The 15,767-nt window shown below is 42.3% G+C and overlaps 1 protein-coding gene and 2 long non-coding RNA genes across 33 annotated transcripts in view; all 3 read right to left on the bottom strand.

Annotated features, from left to right (window-relative positions):
* The window catches only part of RBFOX1 (RNA binding fox-1 homolog 1), a 2,485,711-nt gene that overhangs the window by 877,844 nt on the left and 1,592,100 nt on the right, over window positions 1-15,767 (bottom strand). The gene's annotated exons all lie outside the window — the stretch shown is intronic.
* Window positions 1-15,767, bottom strand: part of LOC144337898 (uncharacterized) — a 103,110-nt gene that overhangs the window by 71,688 nt on the left and 15,655 nt on the right. The window lies entirely within an intron of this gene.
* LOC144337916 (uncharacterized) lies at window positions 2,922-9,195 on the bottom strand. Its single transcript, XR_013411557.1, has 2 exons — window positions 7,230-9,195; window positions 2,922-3,025 (listed from the first exon to the last, which is right to left on the bottom strand). It is a non-coding gene; the product is annotated as an uncharacterized LOC144337916 (long non-coding RNA).

Below are 15,767 nucleotides of genomic sequence, written 5' to 3'. Positions count from 1 at the left end.
GGGAAATGTCTTATATCCAAAAAGGGAAATGTATTAGACTAAGTAAATAATATATAATGGGCATTTGGTTGGAGGGTTTGCTGAGGTACAATTATGTGCTTAAATATGTTTCAGAGTATTCCAATTTTTTGCATACATAACACAACTAAAATGTTAACTCAGTAAAATCTAGAAAATACCTATCATCCAACAAGACATAAGAAAAAATAGGAGAGTCCAAGAAGTTGTTTCTGTAAATTTACATCTTGGACTATAAGACTCGGGTGAGCCAAGAATAGAGTTAAAATTCGACCAAGGCAAGCCAAGCTTTAAGGTAAGACTAAGCTGTTTTGTCTCCTCTCTCATTCCCCACCTCCAAGTATGCTAATGAAATTATGAGCAAAACTGCTTGCAAATAAAATGAACCTTAGTAATATGCAGCTTTACTTTAGATGGAGGTTGGGATTTGACTGGAGCAGAAAAAGTGAGATCAACTGGGAAAAGGTTTAGATGGTAAATGCGAAGGTTATATGGCATCCACCTTTGGGGAGCTTTAGATATCGCAATTAAATAAAATATCCATGGATTCACAACAGACTATATGACCAATTCTACTTGGTTGCTGAAATGTCAACCAGGCCAGGAGGTGGGAGAGCTACTATCTTGAATAATTTTATGAGTGACTCGGGTATTGTAAAGACAACGCAGATTTTATCTGGATGACCCTCTAAACCACTTCCCACCTCAACTGAGAACCTCATCCTCCTAAAATTACCAGAAAAAAGAGTAGAGAACCATATTTAAACCAGCCTACAGCAATGTTTCCTAACCTAGACACTGTTGATATTTTGGCTTGGGGAAGTCTTCGTGTGAGCGCTGTTCTACATACTGTCCTATGTTTAGCAGAACCAGCCAGATGTCGTTAGCAATTGCCCCACCCCATTCTGACAAACCAGAATGCCTCCAGATATTGCCAACTGTCCCCTGGGGGAACAAAATAGTCTCAGTTGAGAACTACAGGCATACAGTATGGTTTTACCCTGCTTATTTTTCTAAGGTCTTCCTCTTAGGGTTCCTGTGACATTTTTCTTCATTGATCTATTATTACTTCTCGTTAGTAAAATTCAAAGATAAACAGGAAAAAAAAAGTGTAATATTTTCTTATGAAACTTAATGTCAGGAACTAACCAGGAATAATAGTTCTGTATTATTTTAGACTTTCCCTGTTGTGTATATCAGAATGCACAATCTTTTCTTAGATACTGATGTCTTCACATAGGTTAAGAAAATACATTCAGCCAGGCGTGGTGGCTCACACCTGTAATCCCAGCACTTTGGGAGGCTGAGGTGGGCAGATCACGTGAGGTCTGAAGTTCAAGACCAGCCTGGCCAACATGGTGAAATCTTGTCTCCACTAAAAATACAAAAATTAGCCAGGCGTGGTGGTGTGTGCCTGTAATCCCAGTTACTCGGGAGGCTGAGGCAGGAGAATCACTTGACCCCGGGAGGCGGAGGTGGAAAAGAGCTGAGACTGCACCATTGCACTCCAGCCTGGGCAATAAGAGCAAACCTCCGTCTCAAAATAAAATAAAGTAAAATAAAATAAAAATAAAGGGTTGGGCATAGTGGCTTATGCCTGTAATCCCAGCACTTTGGGAGGCCAAGGCAGATGAATCTCCTGAGGTCAGGAGTTTGAGACCAGCCTAGCCAACGTGGTGAAATCCTGTCCCTATTAAAAATGCAAAAATTAGCTATGTGTGGTGGCAGGTGCCTGTAATCCCAGCTACTCAGGAGGCTGACGTAGAAGAATTGTTTGAATCCAGGAGACAGAGGTTGCAGTGAGCTGAGATGACGCCCCTGCACTCCAGTCTGGGCGACAGAGCAAGACTCCATATTAAAAAAAAAAAGAAAAAAAAAAAAAAAAAACAGAAGAAAATACATTTATACTATTCACATGATTATGCAAATATGTTTTTAACTAATTGCACTTTTTTTCATACCAAATATCTATAACTTTTTTTTTTAAATGGTTGAGTGGTACTTCATTGCATGGACAGACCCAAAACATATGCAAGCAATCTATTAATAGCCTTTTACAATCGTTCTATATATGTGTGTGTACACATTGAATTTACTTCCTCACATAATCTTGCTCCCTTATATATGTATTTATGTAGATTAAATTCCTAAAAGTAGAACTTCTCAGGTTTCTCCTTTTATGCTACTTTTTCTGACTACATTTCATTAACTTCCTTTAAAATGCTTTTCTTTTGGGTCAAGTGACACATCTAGCATTTCTTTGGTTTCTTGAAACTTCTACACCCACCTTCCACTCATTAGACAATTACCTATAGGGACTATATTGATACTGGTGGGCTGGGGGAGGTCCCCAAATACTGGTGGGACTTTGATCCCAGCAGGTGACCAGGCTCTTGACACGGTCTCAAGAAGGAATTCAAGGATAAGTCAGAAAGCAGTGAAAGTACAAAGATTTATTACAACAGGAAAAGTACACACTCAAGAAAAGGGAGTGCAGGCAGACTCAAGAGAGCGCCATGCCTAAGGGGGTTTGGGGCTGCTACCTTTACGGGTTTCTTTAGCCAAAGGGTGGAATATTCATGAAAATTCCTGGAAAAGGGTGGAAATTTCTTAGAATTGTGGTACCACTCATTTTTACACCAAACGGAGGTGTTCTCGGAAATCATGATGCTGGTCACCTAGGACCTCATGATAACATGCTAAGTCACTCATTAACATCCTAAGTCACAGTGACTTAGAACGTTAAGAAGCATATCATGAGGTTCTAGGTGAAACCTAGGTCGAATTCAGCACCATGTTGGGTCCAGTTGGTCTTAACCAGCTTGGTCCACACCTGGTTTTTCAGGATCTTATCAGCCCATAGCCTCTAGTCATATGAAACTTCTATCTTATTTATTTACGTATTTATTTTTTAATAGACATCTCGCTCTGTTGCCAGTCTGGAGTGCAATGGCGCAAGGTCAAATGACTGCAACCTCCGCCTCCTGCGTTCAAGTGATTCTCCTACCTCAGCCTCCCGAGTAGCTGAGACTAAAGGCATGTGTCACCATGCTCAGCTAATTTTTTTATTTTGAGTAGAGATGGGGTTTCATCATGTTGACCAGGATGGTCTCGATCTCTTGACCTTGTGATCCACCCACCTCAGCCTCCCAAAGTACTGGGATTACAGGCGTGAGCCACTGTGCCTGGCCTGAAATTTTTATTATCCTGTGACCACTTGTACTATTTCTTTCTCACTTCCAGGGGCAAGGGGAGTGCTCAGACTCCATCTGTGAGTCACTGGCCTTCCTCCTTAAGCCAAACGACTTCCTGACTGCTGTCCCATGCCACCTGTACTTCATATCTGCATGGATGTGGTTCTTCACTTGGTTCTTCGTATCTGCGTGGATCTTAGAGGCTTTTAGTCATTTTCTCAAGGGTCTACTAGTGCCAGTATTTAGCTCTGTGCTGGGGAAAAATTGATGAGCAAAAAGCAGACAAGATTTGTCCCCCACAGAGCATAAAGTCTAGTGGAAACAACAGGCATTAATCAAAACTGCTTAGAAATGTATGCAAATTACGAATGGAATTACTGCCTACCAGTGCTCTAAGAGGGGCAACAGGAGGACCTGAGGTTTCAGGGCAGGCATTCCTGCAGAAGGGAAGTTCAGCTGGGATCCAAGGGCCAGGGAAACGCTAACCAGGTAAGAGTGATGGAAGTGACCGGAGATCCACATGGGGGATCAGCACAGGCAAACAACCATGGGAGAGAGAGAAGCTGGCCCCTGAGGGGTGAGAAGAGACCTCAAAAGGGTAAGGGGGGGAAGGAGATGGCTAGTGAGCAGTGAAGGATGGGCCTGGCAGGGGATACTCTGAGTCTGGCCCTCTGAGACGGATTTCAGTTTTATGTTGAAAGCTCTGGAGAACAGGGGAGTGACATGGTCACACTCAGGCTTTGAAAAGATCACCCTGCTGAAGTATGATGAATAACCCTCAGGAAGTCACCAGCTGTCATCATACTGAGACTGCATCAATTGAGCAAACTTCCCTTTCTTCCCTATAAGCACTTCTCCTCCAGTGATAATGCTGGGTCCGATAAGGCACACGACACATTTTCCCATTTCTTCTTTAATGGATTTACTTGCTTCATCTGTGACCACTTTCTTAGGCCAGGTTTGGAGGACAGCACTTTCAGCCCTTTGGAGATCATATTGAAGAGGAGAGCTTTCAGAGAAAATCGGATTTAAGTAGTTGCAAGAAAAACAAACAACCCCCCCCCCAAAAAAAAACCCACCTCTAATACAATTAATTTTTTTTAAAAAAGTAAAAAAGAGTATCCTCTTAAGGATGGTATATCTTATATTAACTGTGTTAAATTTAAGTCACTAAGAGACTCAGTAAGTAGGTACCAAGAAATCTTTACTTTTTATCCACCAAAGTCTGCCCCCAAACTGCTTTCTCCCCAAACTAAAAAGTTAGTTTATAGCATGGCTAATCTATTGCAATGCAATCATATTTTAACCTTATCAAATATCCTCACATATTTCTTCCATTTGCGCAAAAAATGGAACATCAGAGATTTAGATTTTATTTGGAAAATTTCTTATGCATCATACGGAAACACATCCAACTGCATTTGAGAAGTTCAATTTAAAACTAATTTATCTTACATTAATGTTTAAATTCATGAGATTTCACATAAAGTCATTCTTGTAGTGTAATAAATTCAGAGTCAATATGATAATTATTAAACAGAAATGGGCTTGAGAAAAATAAATTGCCTGGTCTTAGGGTTAGTCCCTTCTCTCCTGAGCTCTTAGGCTGGTAGCAAAGAGAAAGAAAAAAGAAAGGAAAATGTCAAGAGGGAGAGGGAACAAAGAGAGGAGATCGAACACGCAAGATCACACATGCCCACAAGACTGTGCCTGCACTGCCACTTACGGAATGCTTATTGTATACCAGGCACTGTTCTCGGTTCTTTTCACATCTCTAAGCCTCTTAACAACCCATGGGAATTACTTGAGTGATGATGATCCCAGCTCACAACTCTGGAGCACTTACTGTGTACCAGGCAGTGTTGTAAGAACCCATTCCTTTTTCTGTAAATAGAAAGGGGGTCTCCCCATGTTGCCTAGGCTGGTCTTAAACTCCTGGCCTCAAATGATTCTCTCGCTTCAGCCTCCCCAAAGTGTTGGGATTACAGGTACAAAGCACCACACTCAGCCTGTTCCAAGCTCTTACATGCATCAGCTGGCTCAATCCATACAACCTAACGTGGTGAGGATGAGTCCTGTCTTCTCCAGATGAGAAAAGTGGGATAGGGAGAAGTTAGACGGCATGACCAAGCTGAAATAAATAGCTAGCGGGGCACCTGGGCAATGAACGCAGACCAACTCCGCCCATCACCACGATGTGGTCGGCCTACCCAAAATGTAAAGAAGGTGCAACATTTTTTGCAGACAGGGAAACTCACATCTCTAAAGGTTGAGCACCTTACGGTACAGCCAGGATTTGAATTCAGAGTCACAGGATTCCTAAAGTCTTGCTGCCACTAACATCAGGAAGCTCCCCAAAGATATTCATTCCTCGTTCCGGATGGAAGATCCAAGTTCCTGGGCAGGATCACTGCCTCTGTCTCCACCGTCACCTTTCATTAGTGGCGTGTCTTCAGGACCCCCTTGCACGAGTCCCTGGCATCGACTGCCCTGCCTCCCTCCCTTTCCTCTTCATCTCCTACTAGGTTCTTTCTTTGTGTTACCGATCCAGCACTCCTGCTTTCTGCAGTGATGTGGTGAATAAATACCCACTCCCAGGGAGAGGATACGGCAGTTCCAAAAAGCCAGAGAAAATGGAACTCAAAAACGCTTCACACATGCATAGGTACCCGGACCTTGAATATCAAAAGACCGTTCCAAAAGTGAGATTCATTTTGTGTTCTCAGCTTCATTGTTCTAAACACACAACTCCCTTTTCCTGTCATTATTTCTCCTTTTCCCTTTGCAAATCATCCCTGCCTTGCTGAATAATCTCTGACTTTTCCATTAATTCATAAATTCTAAGTGTGTATTTAAAAATACCTAGAACAGTGATTCTCAACACCAGCGATTTTTTCCCCAGGGGAACGTGGACAATGTCTAGAGACATTTTTGGCATCTAGAGTGGGGAAGGGGTGCGTCATTGGTATCTAGTAGCTAAAGGGCAGTGAGGTTGCCAGGAAGCCTCCCAAAACAGATCAGCCCACACACAAAAGGATCATCTGACCAGCAATGTCAAGGGTGCTGAGTGAGGTTGTTAATCCCAGCTACTTGGGAGGCTGAGGCAGAAGAATTGTTTGAACCAGGGAGACGGAGGTTGCAATGAGCAAAGATCATGCCACTGCACTCCAGCCTGGACGACAGAGCCAGACACCATCTCCAAAAAAAAAAAAAAAATAGAAAGAAGAAATCCTCAGTCTAGAAGGATGCACTTACGCCTGTACCAACGGTTGCCTCTAGGGAAGACGGTGGGAACGCGACAATACCACTTTCCGTTATTTCACTTTTGAACTGTTAAGAGTGTTTCTTTCCAATCCACATGTATTATCTTTGAAATGTTACTACAACTTTTTAAAAATATATTTAATTCCTTTTAAATGTTTTCTTCCAGAAAAGTTTTCAAATAAAGCTTTTGGACTTTTTCAAAGAAAAGCAAAACAGAGTATATACAAGAAAAAAATAATTATTTCAAGGTAGTGAGTGATTACTCCAAAGAACCTCTTTTGATAAGCAATGGATTTTCTCTTCAGAGTAATGTGTTGACAAAACAGGATGACTTTAACTTACAGACTTGTATTAGTATTTTATTATGATGATTATTAAGAAAAATAGGATATATACTCAATGTTAGTTTTTAAAAAATGAAATCCAGAATTTACTACAAAGCACCATCACCATTTTCTATTTAAAGTAATAGAACATCTTGAGTTGTCTTGAGAGTAAGATAACTATTTACTTTTTTTTTTTTTTTTTTTTTTTTTGACATGGAATCTGGCTCTGTTGCCCAGGCAGGAGCACACTGTGGCATGATCTCAGCTCACTGCAACCTCTGCCTCTCTGGTTCAAGTGATTCTCCCTGCCTCAGCCTCCACGAGTAGCAGGTATTATAGGTACCAACTACCAAGCCTGGCAAATTTTTGTATTTTTAGTAGAGATGGGGTTTCGCCATGTTGGCCAGATTGGTCTCGAACTCCTGACCTCAGCTTATCCACCCACCCTGGCCTCCCAAAGTGCTGGGATTACAGGCGTGAACCACAGCGCCCAGCCAGATAACTATTTACATTCTAGAACCTCCTCTTTGCCATTGCATTACTGTAAAATACAAGGTGTAGACAAAGATATGGAAATCCAGATAAAAGAGAACTCTACACTCTCTCCACACTTTCGTTCATGGGGCCAGCTCACATCCATCCTTCAAGATTCAGACCAGATGCCACCTCTTCCAGGACACCGCTTCTCACACTGATTTGTTCGGTGGAGCTCCAGCATGCTCCTTTCTGTAGCATCCTGTGATCCCCTCAACCCTAGCCCGCAACACAGAGCCCTCTATTTGTCTGATTACCTGGCTAGGTCCCCAAAGGTAGGAATCTCCTATTACTAATCTTCCTATCTGCAACAACTAGAACAGTGACTGACATTTAACATTCAAAATTTCAATTGGTGGTAAATATTGAATGAATGAGCAAATCAATGAAAAAGGGAACAAGAATGATTTCCACTGACCCCTAAGAAATCAAGAATAGGGAGATTCAAAATCAAGGGACGTATATTCAAGTAAGAAAGGAGATACTATACTCCCTTATAAGAATTTCAGGTGGCAGCCGGGTGCGGTGGCTCACTCCTCTAATACCAGCACTTTGGGAGGCTGAGAAAGCATGTAGATGACCTGAGACCAGGAGTTTGAGACTAGCATGGCCAACATGGCAAAACCTCATCTCTATTACAAATACAAAAATTAGCCAGGTGTGGTGGCGCACACATATAATTCCAGCTACTTGAGAGGCTGAGGCAAGAGAATCACTTGAACCCAAGAGGTGGAGTTTGCAGTGAGCCAAGATCATGCCATTGCACTCCAGCCTTGGTGACAGAGCAAGACTTTGTCTGGAAAAAAAAAAGAAAAGAATTTCAGATGGGCCAAGAGTTCATTGAGGTAGAATGCTTAAGAAGGAACACAAGTCCACTAATCATTTTGGGGCTGGGAGCGTCCTGGCTTTTATCAAATACAGGCTTCACAAAATGACTATGACCCTCTGATACTCAAGTCTCCCATCTGTAAAATGGAAATAATAGTATTCAACATATATGCCAATAATGAACATGAAATCAGAATAATGCACATATGGCACTAAGCAAAGTATCTACATGTTGAGAAGCTGTTAGGGATCATTGTTTTTTTGTCCATGAATTCTAATGGTTATCAGAACTATCCTCTGTAGCAGCAGCACACACTCATTAACACTAATGCACGCCCTTTATGTGAATCACTCTTCTAGGCATTTTAAGGCACAGAGATCTAAGACTCCGCTATTGCTCTCAAAAGACTTAACCTGGTTGGAGAGTCAGACCATACTCGCCCTTGCCACAGGTTCTTCTGGGTTCTTTTCCACCCTTCTCCCTTCCTTCAAGCCTGAGTTGCTGAAGAAAGCAGAGCTTGGATCTTTAAAAACACACCATAGTGTATAAGTGTGAATTAGCATGGGGTTGTCTAACCTCATACCTTATGAGCAGCTTCATCTGCCATAACTTAGATTGTGATGGGAAATAAAATGCAAGCACGGCGAAGAGCTCACTGTGCACGGCAAGACATGTTTTATCTCTAGCCACGAAGTGGAATTGCATTCCTGTTGCGAAACCCAGATTGATGCATGCGTTTTATTTATAACCCTTTCTCTGAAAGTTCCTCCAAGTTACAAGTTAGCAATGAAAGTTTGCAGTGGCTTTTAAAAGACCTGCTGGCATCTTCCCTGACAGCCAAATTCTTGCAAGTGACAGGAACAGACTACAGAAAGGCTCAGAGTCAACATGCATTGAAGAATGTGCGTGTCCGAGAAAGAATAATGGTGATAGAATGGAAAAGGCGGAAAGTAGGACTACTGAGCATTGATACTCAGGGGAAACCTGCCATACCAGCATTTCAAACTGACTGTCATCCAACCATCCATCCTTCCCCCCTCTTACATTGCCTTGACTTTGCACATGAGCTCCCTTTTTGCTTCCCTCTATCCTTTCTCAGTCTATCTCCCCCAATGGCTGCAGAAAAAAAATCACACACAATCATTTCACTGGCATTTCTCAGTTTGATGATCACTTGTCAAGACTATACAACCATGCTGCCCCTATTTGGTCATGTAGAAAGTAGGTCAGCCAAGAATCATCCATCCCCAAACAGTAGAGGCAATCACATCAGAAACTGGAGCTGTGAAAAACAAAGTTTCCTCAAAGGGTTAAACCATACGACCTAGCAATTTCATTCCTAGGTATATACCCACAGAAATTGAAAACAGATACTCAGACAAGGTCATGTACCCTCATGTTCATAACAGCATCATTCACAATAGCTAGAAAATGGAAACAGCCCAAATGTCTATCAATGAATAAACAAATTGGTTCATTTGTAAGGTGGAATATTATTCAGCCATAAAAATTGATGAAGTACTGCTACATGCTACGATGTGAATTCATCTTGAAAACATTATGGTGAAAGAAGTCAGATGAAAAAGACCACGTATTGTACGATTTATGTAAGATATCCTAAATGGGCACATCCATTGTAACAGACAGACCAGTGGTTACCAGGGGTTAGGGGGAGAGAGGAATGAAAAGCACCTGCTTAATATACATGGGATTTCTTTTTGGGATAATGAAAATGTTTTGTAACTAGATAAATATGGTAGTTGCACAACATTAATATACTATGTGCCACTGAATTGTTCACTTAAAAATAATTGACATTATGTGGAATACACCTCGTTGAAATTTTTTAAAATAAAACAATATCGAAGACTAGACTAGTTTTCCAATCTGGGGACAAAAGAGGTCAGCTGGCAAAACTCAGTAACAGGGAAGAGAGGAAAGTACCAGAGACCCAGGTCACAGCCCTGGTTAGATGTAAAGAATCACCACATCTAAAACAGCTACAAGAGTAGAGGCTGTGAGCAGACTTCTCGCCAAGTCCAAGAGCGACTTCCAGCAAAGGGATCATGAACATGGACAGAAGGACCTGGCACTGAATCTCAGCACTACTGTTTTTTGATGGTGTAGTGGCTTGATACTTTAACATTTCTAAGATGTCTTGCCCACACTGGAAATAGCAATCTGTTTCATAGGGCTATCTTAAGAGTTAAGTGATGATAACCCCAAGACTCCCTTATAAGTCACTGTAGATAACACATAATACAAATTCAGTAACTGGTAGCTTTAATTACCATCCAACCATTGTGCGTGAAATGTGTGGTCCAAGCTGCTAAGGATGAAAAACAGCAACACTGTGGGTCAAAAATAATGAACTTCTACATGGCCTCTTTGGAAGGACCAATGGTCCATTTATCTGTGGTCATTCACAGGCCTTTTTCAGTAATAAGAAGTCTCCGACTTAGCATCCATTTGAGGCCCACAGATGGCTCTGAAAAAAATCTCCTAAGAATGAGTGTGCATTGCAGTTTTTGGTTTTTGTTTGTTTTTGCTTGGTTTTTTTTGGAGACAGGGTCTTGCTCTGTCACTCAGGCTGGAGTATAGTGGTGTGATCATGGTTTGCTGCAGGCTCTAACTTCTGGGCTCAAACAATCTTCCTGCCTCAGCCTCCCAAGTAGCTGAGACTACAGGTAAATGCCACCACACCCAGTTAATTTTTTAAATATTTTTCTGTAGAGACAGGGTTTTGCTAGCATTCCCATGCTGGTCTCGAACTCCTGGCCTTAACTGATTTTTCCTCCCCAGCCTCCCAAAATGCTGGGATTACAGGAGTGAGCCACTGTGTCTGGCCTATCACAGTTACCTTAATAATCCTATCTATCCATTAGGGACTCAAAAGATTATCTGATGATTAAGAGGATGTATTAGTCCATTTTCATACTGCTATGAAGAAATATCTGAGACTGGATAATTTATAAAGAAAAAGAGGTTTAATGGACTCATAGTTCCACATGGCTGGGGAGGCCTCATAATCATGATGGAAGGTGAAGGAGAAGCAGAGGCATGTCTTACATGGTGGCAGTCAAGAGAGACTGTGTCCTTTTTTTTTTTTTTTTTTTTTTTTGAGACGGAGTCTCGCTCTGTCTCCCAGGCTGGAGTGCAGTGGCCGGATCTCAGCTCACTGCAAGCTCCGCCTCCCGGGTTTACGCCATTCTCCTGCCTCAGCCTCCCGAGTAGCTGGGACTACAGGCGCCCGCCACCTCGCCTGGCTAGTTTTTTTTTTTTTTTTGTATTTTTTAGTAGAGACGGGGTTTCACCGTGTTAGCCAGGATGGTCTCGATCTCCTGACCTCGTGATCCGCCCGTCTCGGCCTCCCAAAGTGCTGGGATTACAGGCTTGAGCCACCGCGCCCGGCCTGACTGTGTCCTTTATAAAGCCATCAGATCTCATTAGACTTATTCACTATCATGAGAATGGGATGGGAAAAATCAAGCCCCATGATTCAATTACCTCCTATTGGGTGCCTCCCACAACATGGGGGGATTATCGGAGCTACAATTCAAAATCAGATTTGGGTGGGGACACAGCCAGAGGATGACTGAAAATACCAGATGACATCACCTCTGCAGAACAGTCTCCCTGATATGGAGAGCTCTGTAAGGTGTGTCTTGAGGAAAGCACTTACATTGTAGGTTACACTGGAATCAGAGGGCTGGATTCAAATGCTGGCTTTTCTGTAAATTATCAGTGTGTCTTAATAAACAAGTTCCTTTCTTTGAAATAATTTTTTTTTGCCTATTATACGATATACCTTTTGGTTTCTAAAGATTGCCTTTTGCAACTTAAACCTTGCAGCCATGTTAAAGGATGTGTGCATGTATTCACTGTAGACCAATATATTTATTCATTTAAGCAATAATTCAAACATGAGTGAATGTTGTGCTATGTACAAGGGAGTATGCCATTTCCACTGGCGGACACAAAGTTAAATGAGGCAAGATTGCCAACCACAGGAGTGGAGATGATTTCTATACTGAAATAAACAGAATGTTAGGACACTCCAGTGTGCAAGGGTCAAATATATGATACAAACTGCCATAGCCCACATGGAAACTGATGGATCATGAAACTGGAAGTCCATGGTGTCTGGATTCAGATAGAACTGATTCAAGTTGCTTATACAATGCTGTTGGTAATCCGTCTGTCGCTCATCTTTATTTTCCTCTGTGTCAGCTTGGTTCTCAGACAGGCGCCTTTCAAACCATGGAGAGGTGGCTACCAAAAATTTCAGACTTCATTCTACCAGTTCAGCATGCCCAGAGAGAATCGAGTCTCTTTCCAAAGACTTCCATGTAAATTGCTGAGATTTAATCTCACTGGACTGACTTGGGCCACATGCCCAGGCATGGACCAGTCAGAGAGGCCAGGAGGATGAAACAGCATCAGTGGTCAGGCCTGGATCACACTCCCCCTTGTGAAGCTTGGGGCTTTTTCTACCTGATGACTCAGACTGAGGCTGGAAGAGATGACTTGTCTAGAGAAACACTAAGATGCTTTACCAGAAGAAGGGGGAAAAAGAAAGAACAGCCTGAAAAACAGTAGCTATTCATCACAAGTGCCAAGTGATACATGCTGTACTAGAGGTTAAATGAGAGTACCAGAGCAACTTTAGAAAAAAGGGAACTAGAGTTTAAATCTTACAACAACTTGTATTACTGCCATATTAATAACTACATAACAAACCTCACTGGTATTCACTCATTCATAAAACTCTCACTGGCATTCAATAATACGCTTTTTTTTTTTTTTTTTTTTTTTGGCCACTCATGGATCTGTACGTCAACTGAAGTTCATTTCATCTAAACTTGGTTTAAGTCCCACTTGTGGGATGGGTGAGGTCAGCTCCATATGTCACTCTCATAGTAATGAAAGACACACGTGTGGGTGAATCCAACTACACACTTACTTTTGAAGCCTCTGCTTACATCAAGTCTGCTAACATTTCGTTCGTCAAATTGTTACAGGACTAACAGCAGCATCCCTGTGGCAGGAAGCCATATGCCTGGTACTCTAGCCAGAGGAACCTAGAAAAGGGCTTCCATAGAGGGAGGGATGGAAAATCTGAAGCAATAATGCAATTACATCATGACATCTAAGAGAGTTTGATTCCCATGGGAGACATATGAGAGCAGACACATGAAGTTTAGCCACTAACCCACGGTTATTTAGCTTGAGGATGGCAGGCTTGGGTTTAAAACCAGGTCATCTCATTCTGAAGCCCAACAGAGAGGCACGGTAGATTTTTGGGCGATGGCCCAGGAATACGGTATGAGGCGAGCCTTCATGTCGGGCATGGCATCTGCTCTCTGATAAGAGTCGCATTCTCTGAGGGCTTCATAAATTCTTGAGTTACAGTTAATACGATTTTTGTCAGAAACTTAAAAGTTTCATATAACAGAGATGTACTTAAAACACACAACCTTCGTGTAGTCTGTTGAAAGTTAGTTTGTTTTTTTGTTTTGAGTCAGAGTTTGGCTCTGTCGCCCAGGCTGGAGTGCAGTGGCGTGATCTCTGCTCACTGCAACCTCCGCCTCCTGGGTTCAAGCGATTCTCCTGGCTCAGCCTCCCGAGTAGCTGGGACTACAGGCACACACCACCATGCCCGGTTACTTTTTTTTTATTTTTAGTAAAGACAGGTGCTAGCCAGGCTGGTCTCAAACTCCTGACCTCAAGTAATCTGCCTGCCTCTGCCTCACAAAGTGCTGGGATTACAGGCATGAGCCACTGTGCCCAGCTGAAAGTTAATTTAAAACTGAATTATTTCTACCATGAGACACTAAAGAAGGGTGACACGTGCAGCTGACAGCTAAGCAGGATCCTCGTACGTGGAAGAGGGGTTCTGGTTAAATGTGTTGGAAGCTATGACAGATTAAGGTGGTCAGAAGTATGTCACCTGGGTGTCTGATTCCACTTTAAAATCTCTGCAACAAAGTTCCTTGCATCCAATCAAGTGGACAGTGACGTATTACAGGCCCAGTCAAGGGATCAGCCTTTACTCGGCAGGTTGCAGGCTGCCATGTCAAAGGTTAACACTTCAGTTCTACATCCACAGTCACCTAGATGTGAAGTGCAATTCATTGATCTGCAAAAATTATGTCAAAGAAGCCGAGCACGGTGACTCATACCTGCCATCTCAGCACTTTGGGAGGCAGATGCAGTGGGATCGCTTGAGCACAGGAGTATGAGACCACCCTGGGCAACTTAGTCAAGACCCCATCTCTCCAAAAAATACAAAAAACAAACAAACAACAACAAAAAAACCAGCTAGGCATGGTGGTACACACCTGTAGTCCCAACTATTTGGGTGGGTGAAGTGGGAAGACTGTTTGAGCCCAGGAGTTGGAGACTGCAGTGAGCTATGGTTGCATCACTGCAGTCCAGCCTGGGTAACAGAACAAGACCCTGTTTCTAAAAAAAAAAATAATAATAATAAGAAAAAAATTATGTGAAAGTAAACTGGGGCCAGTCTGCAACAACAAAACCCCAGACTGACTTTCATCTAAAAGACTTTTTCAACAGGCAGGCAGACATGACACAATGATTGTTGATTGAATGATTGATTGAGACAGGGTCTTACCCTGTAGCTCAAGTGGGAGTACAATAGCGTGATCATAGCTCACTACAGTCTTGAACTCCAGGACTCAAGCAATCCTCACTTCAGTCTCCAAAGTAGCTGGGATTACAAGTGACTATCACCACACCTAGCTAATTAAAAACAAAAATTCTGTAGAGATGGGGTCTCCGCATGTTGCACAGGCTGGTCTCGAACTCCTGGGCTCAAGCAATCCTTCTGCCTCAGCCTCCAAAAGTGCTGGGACTGGCATGAGCCATTGTTCCTGGACAATTATTGTTAAATGGTACAACAGGCAGAAAGAAACTCTTCTCCTCAAAGGATTTGCCAATCTTAAGACTCTTAATACAAAGATATTCAAGTTTCTTATTTCTCGAGACGGTCCTTTCTTTCCTTCGGTGGAAGTAAATTACTTTTTAAATTATACCCATTCCAATAGACTGAGGGTTGACAAATATTGTGAGAATTAAGCTTTTCCCCCTAAAATAATTAAGAGCAAACCATTACGTAGTTGGAATTAGAGAATGAGGTTTGGCTGCAAACAAAAGAGTTTTGCTGGGGACCAGAGAGAAGAGTGGATAATGGTTAAGATTGTGTGTTCTGGAGCTGAACAGGTCTAGGTTTGAATCCTGGCCCTGGTAAGGCAAAAGTAGGTAGCCTTGAGCAAGTCGCTCACTGCCTTCAAGTTTACTCATTGGTAGAATGAGATTAATGACAGGAGGATTAAATGAGATACTGTATAGATAGAGACTGGCATAATGGCTGGCATAGGGGATGCTGGAGTGACAATTTAAAAATATAATCTTATCTCCTTAACATCTTTTAATGGATTCCCACTGCGAATGTCAAAGGTGTTTGAACCAGAGCAACTCCATCTTGAATAGAGGTTGGGAAAAGTAAGGCTGAGATCTACTGAGCTGCATTCCCAGAAAGTTAGGCATTCTTAGTCACAAGATGAGACAGGAGGTCAGCAC

The sequence above is a fragment of the Macaca mulatta genome, chromosome 20 (assembly GCF_049350105.2).
Source record: "Macaca mulatta isolate MMU2019108-1 chromosome 20, T2T-MMU8v2.0, whole genome shotgun sequence".
Lineage (NCBI taxonomy): Eukaryota > Metazoa > Chordata > Mammalia > Primates > Cercopithecidae > Macaca > Macaca mulatta.
The sequence above is the reverse complement of the archived record's forward strand: the minus strand, read 5'-3'. Positions and strand labels throughout refer to the sequence as shown.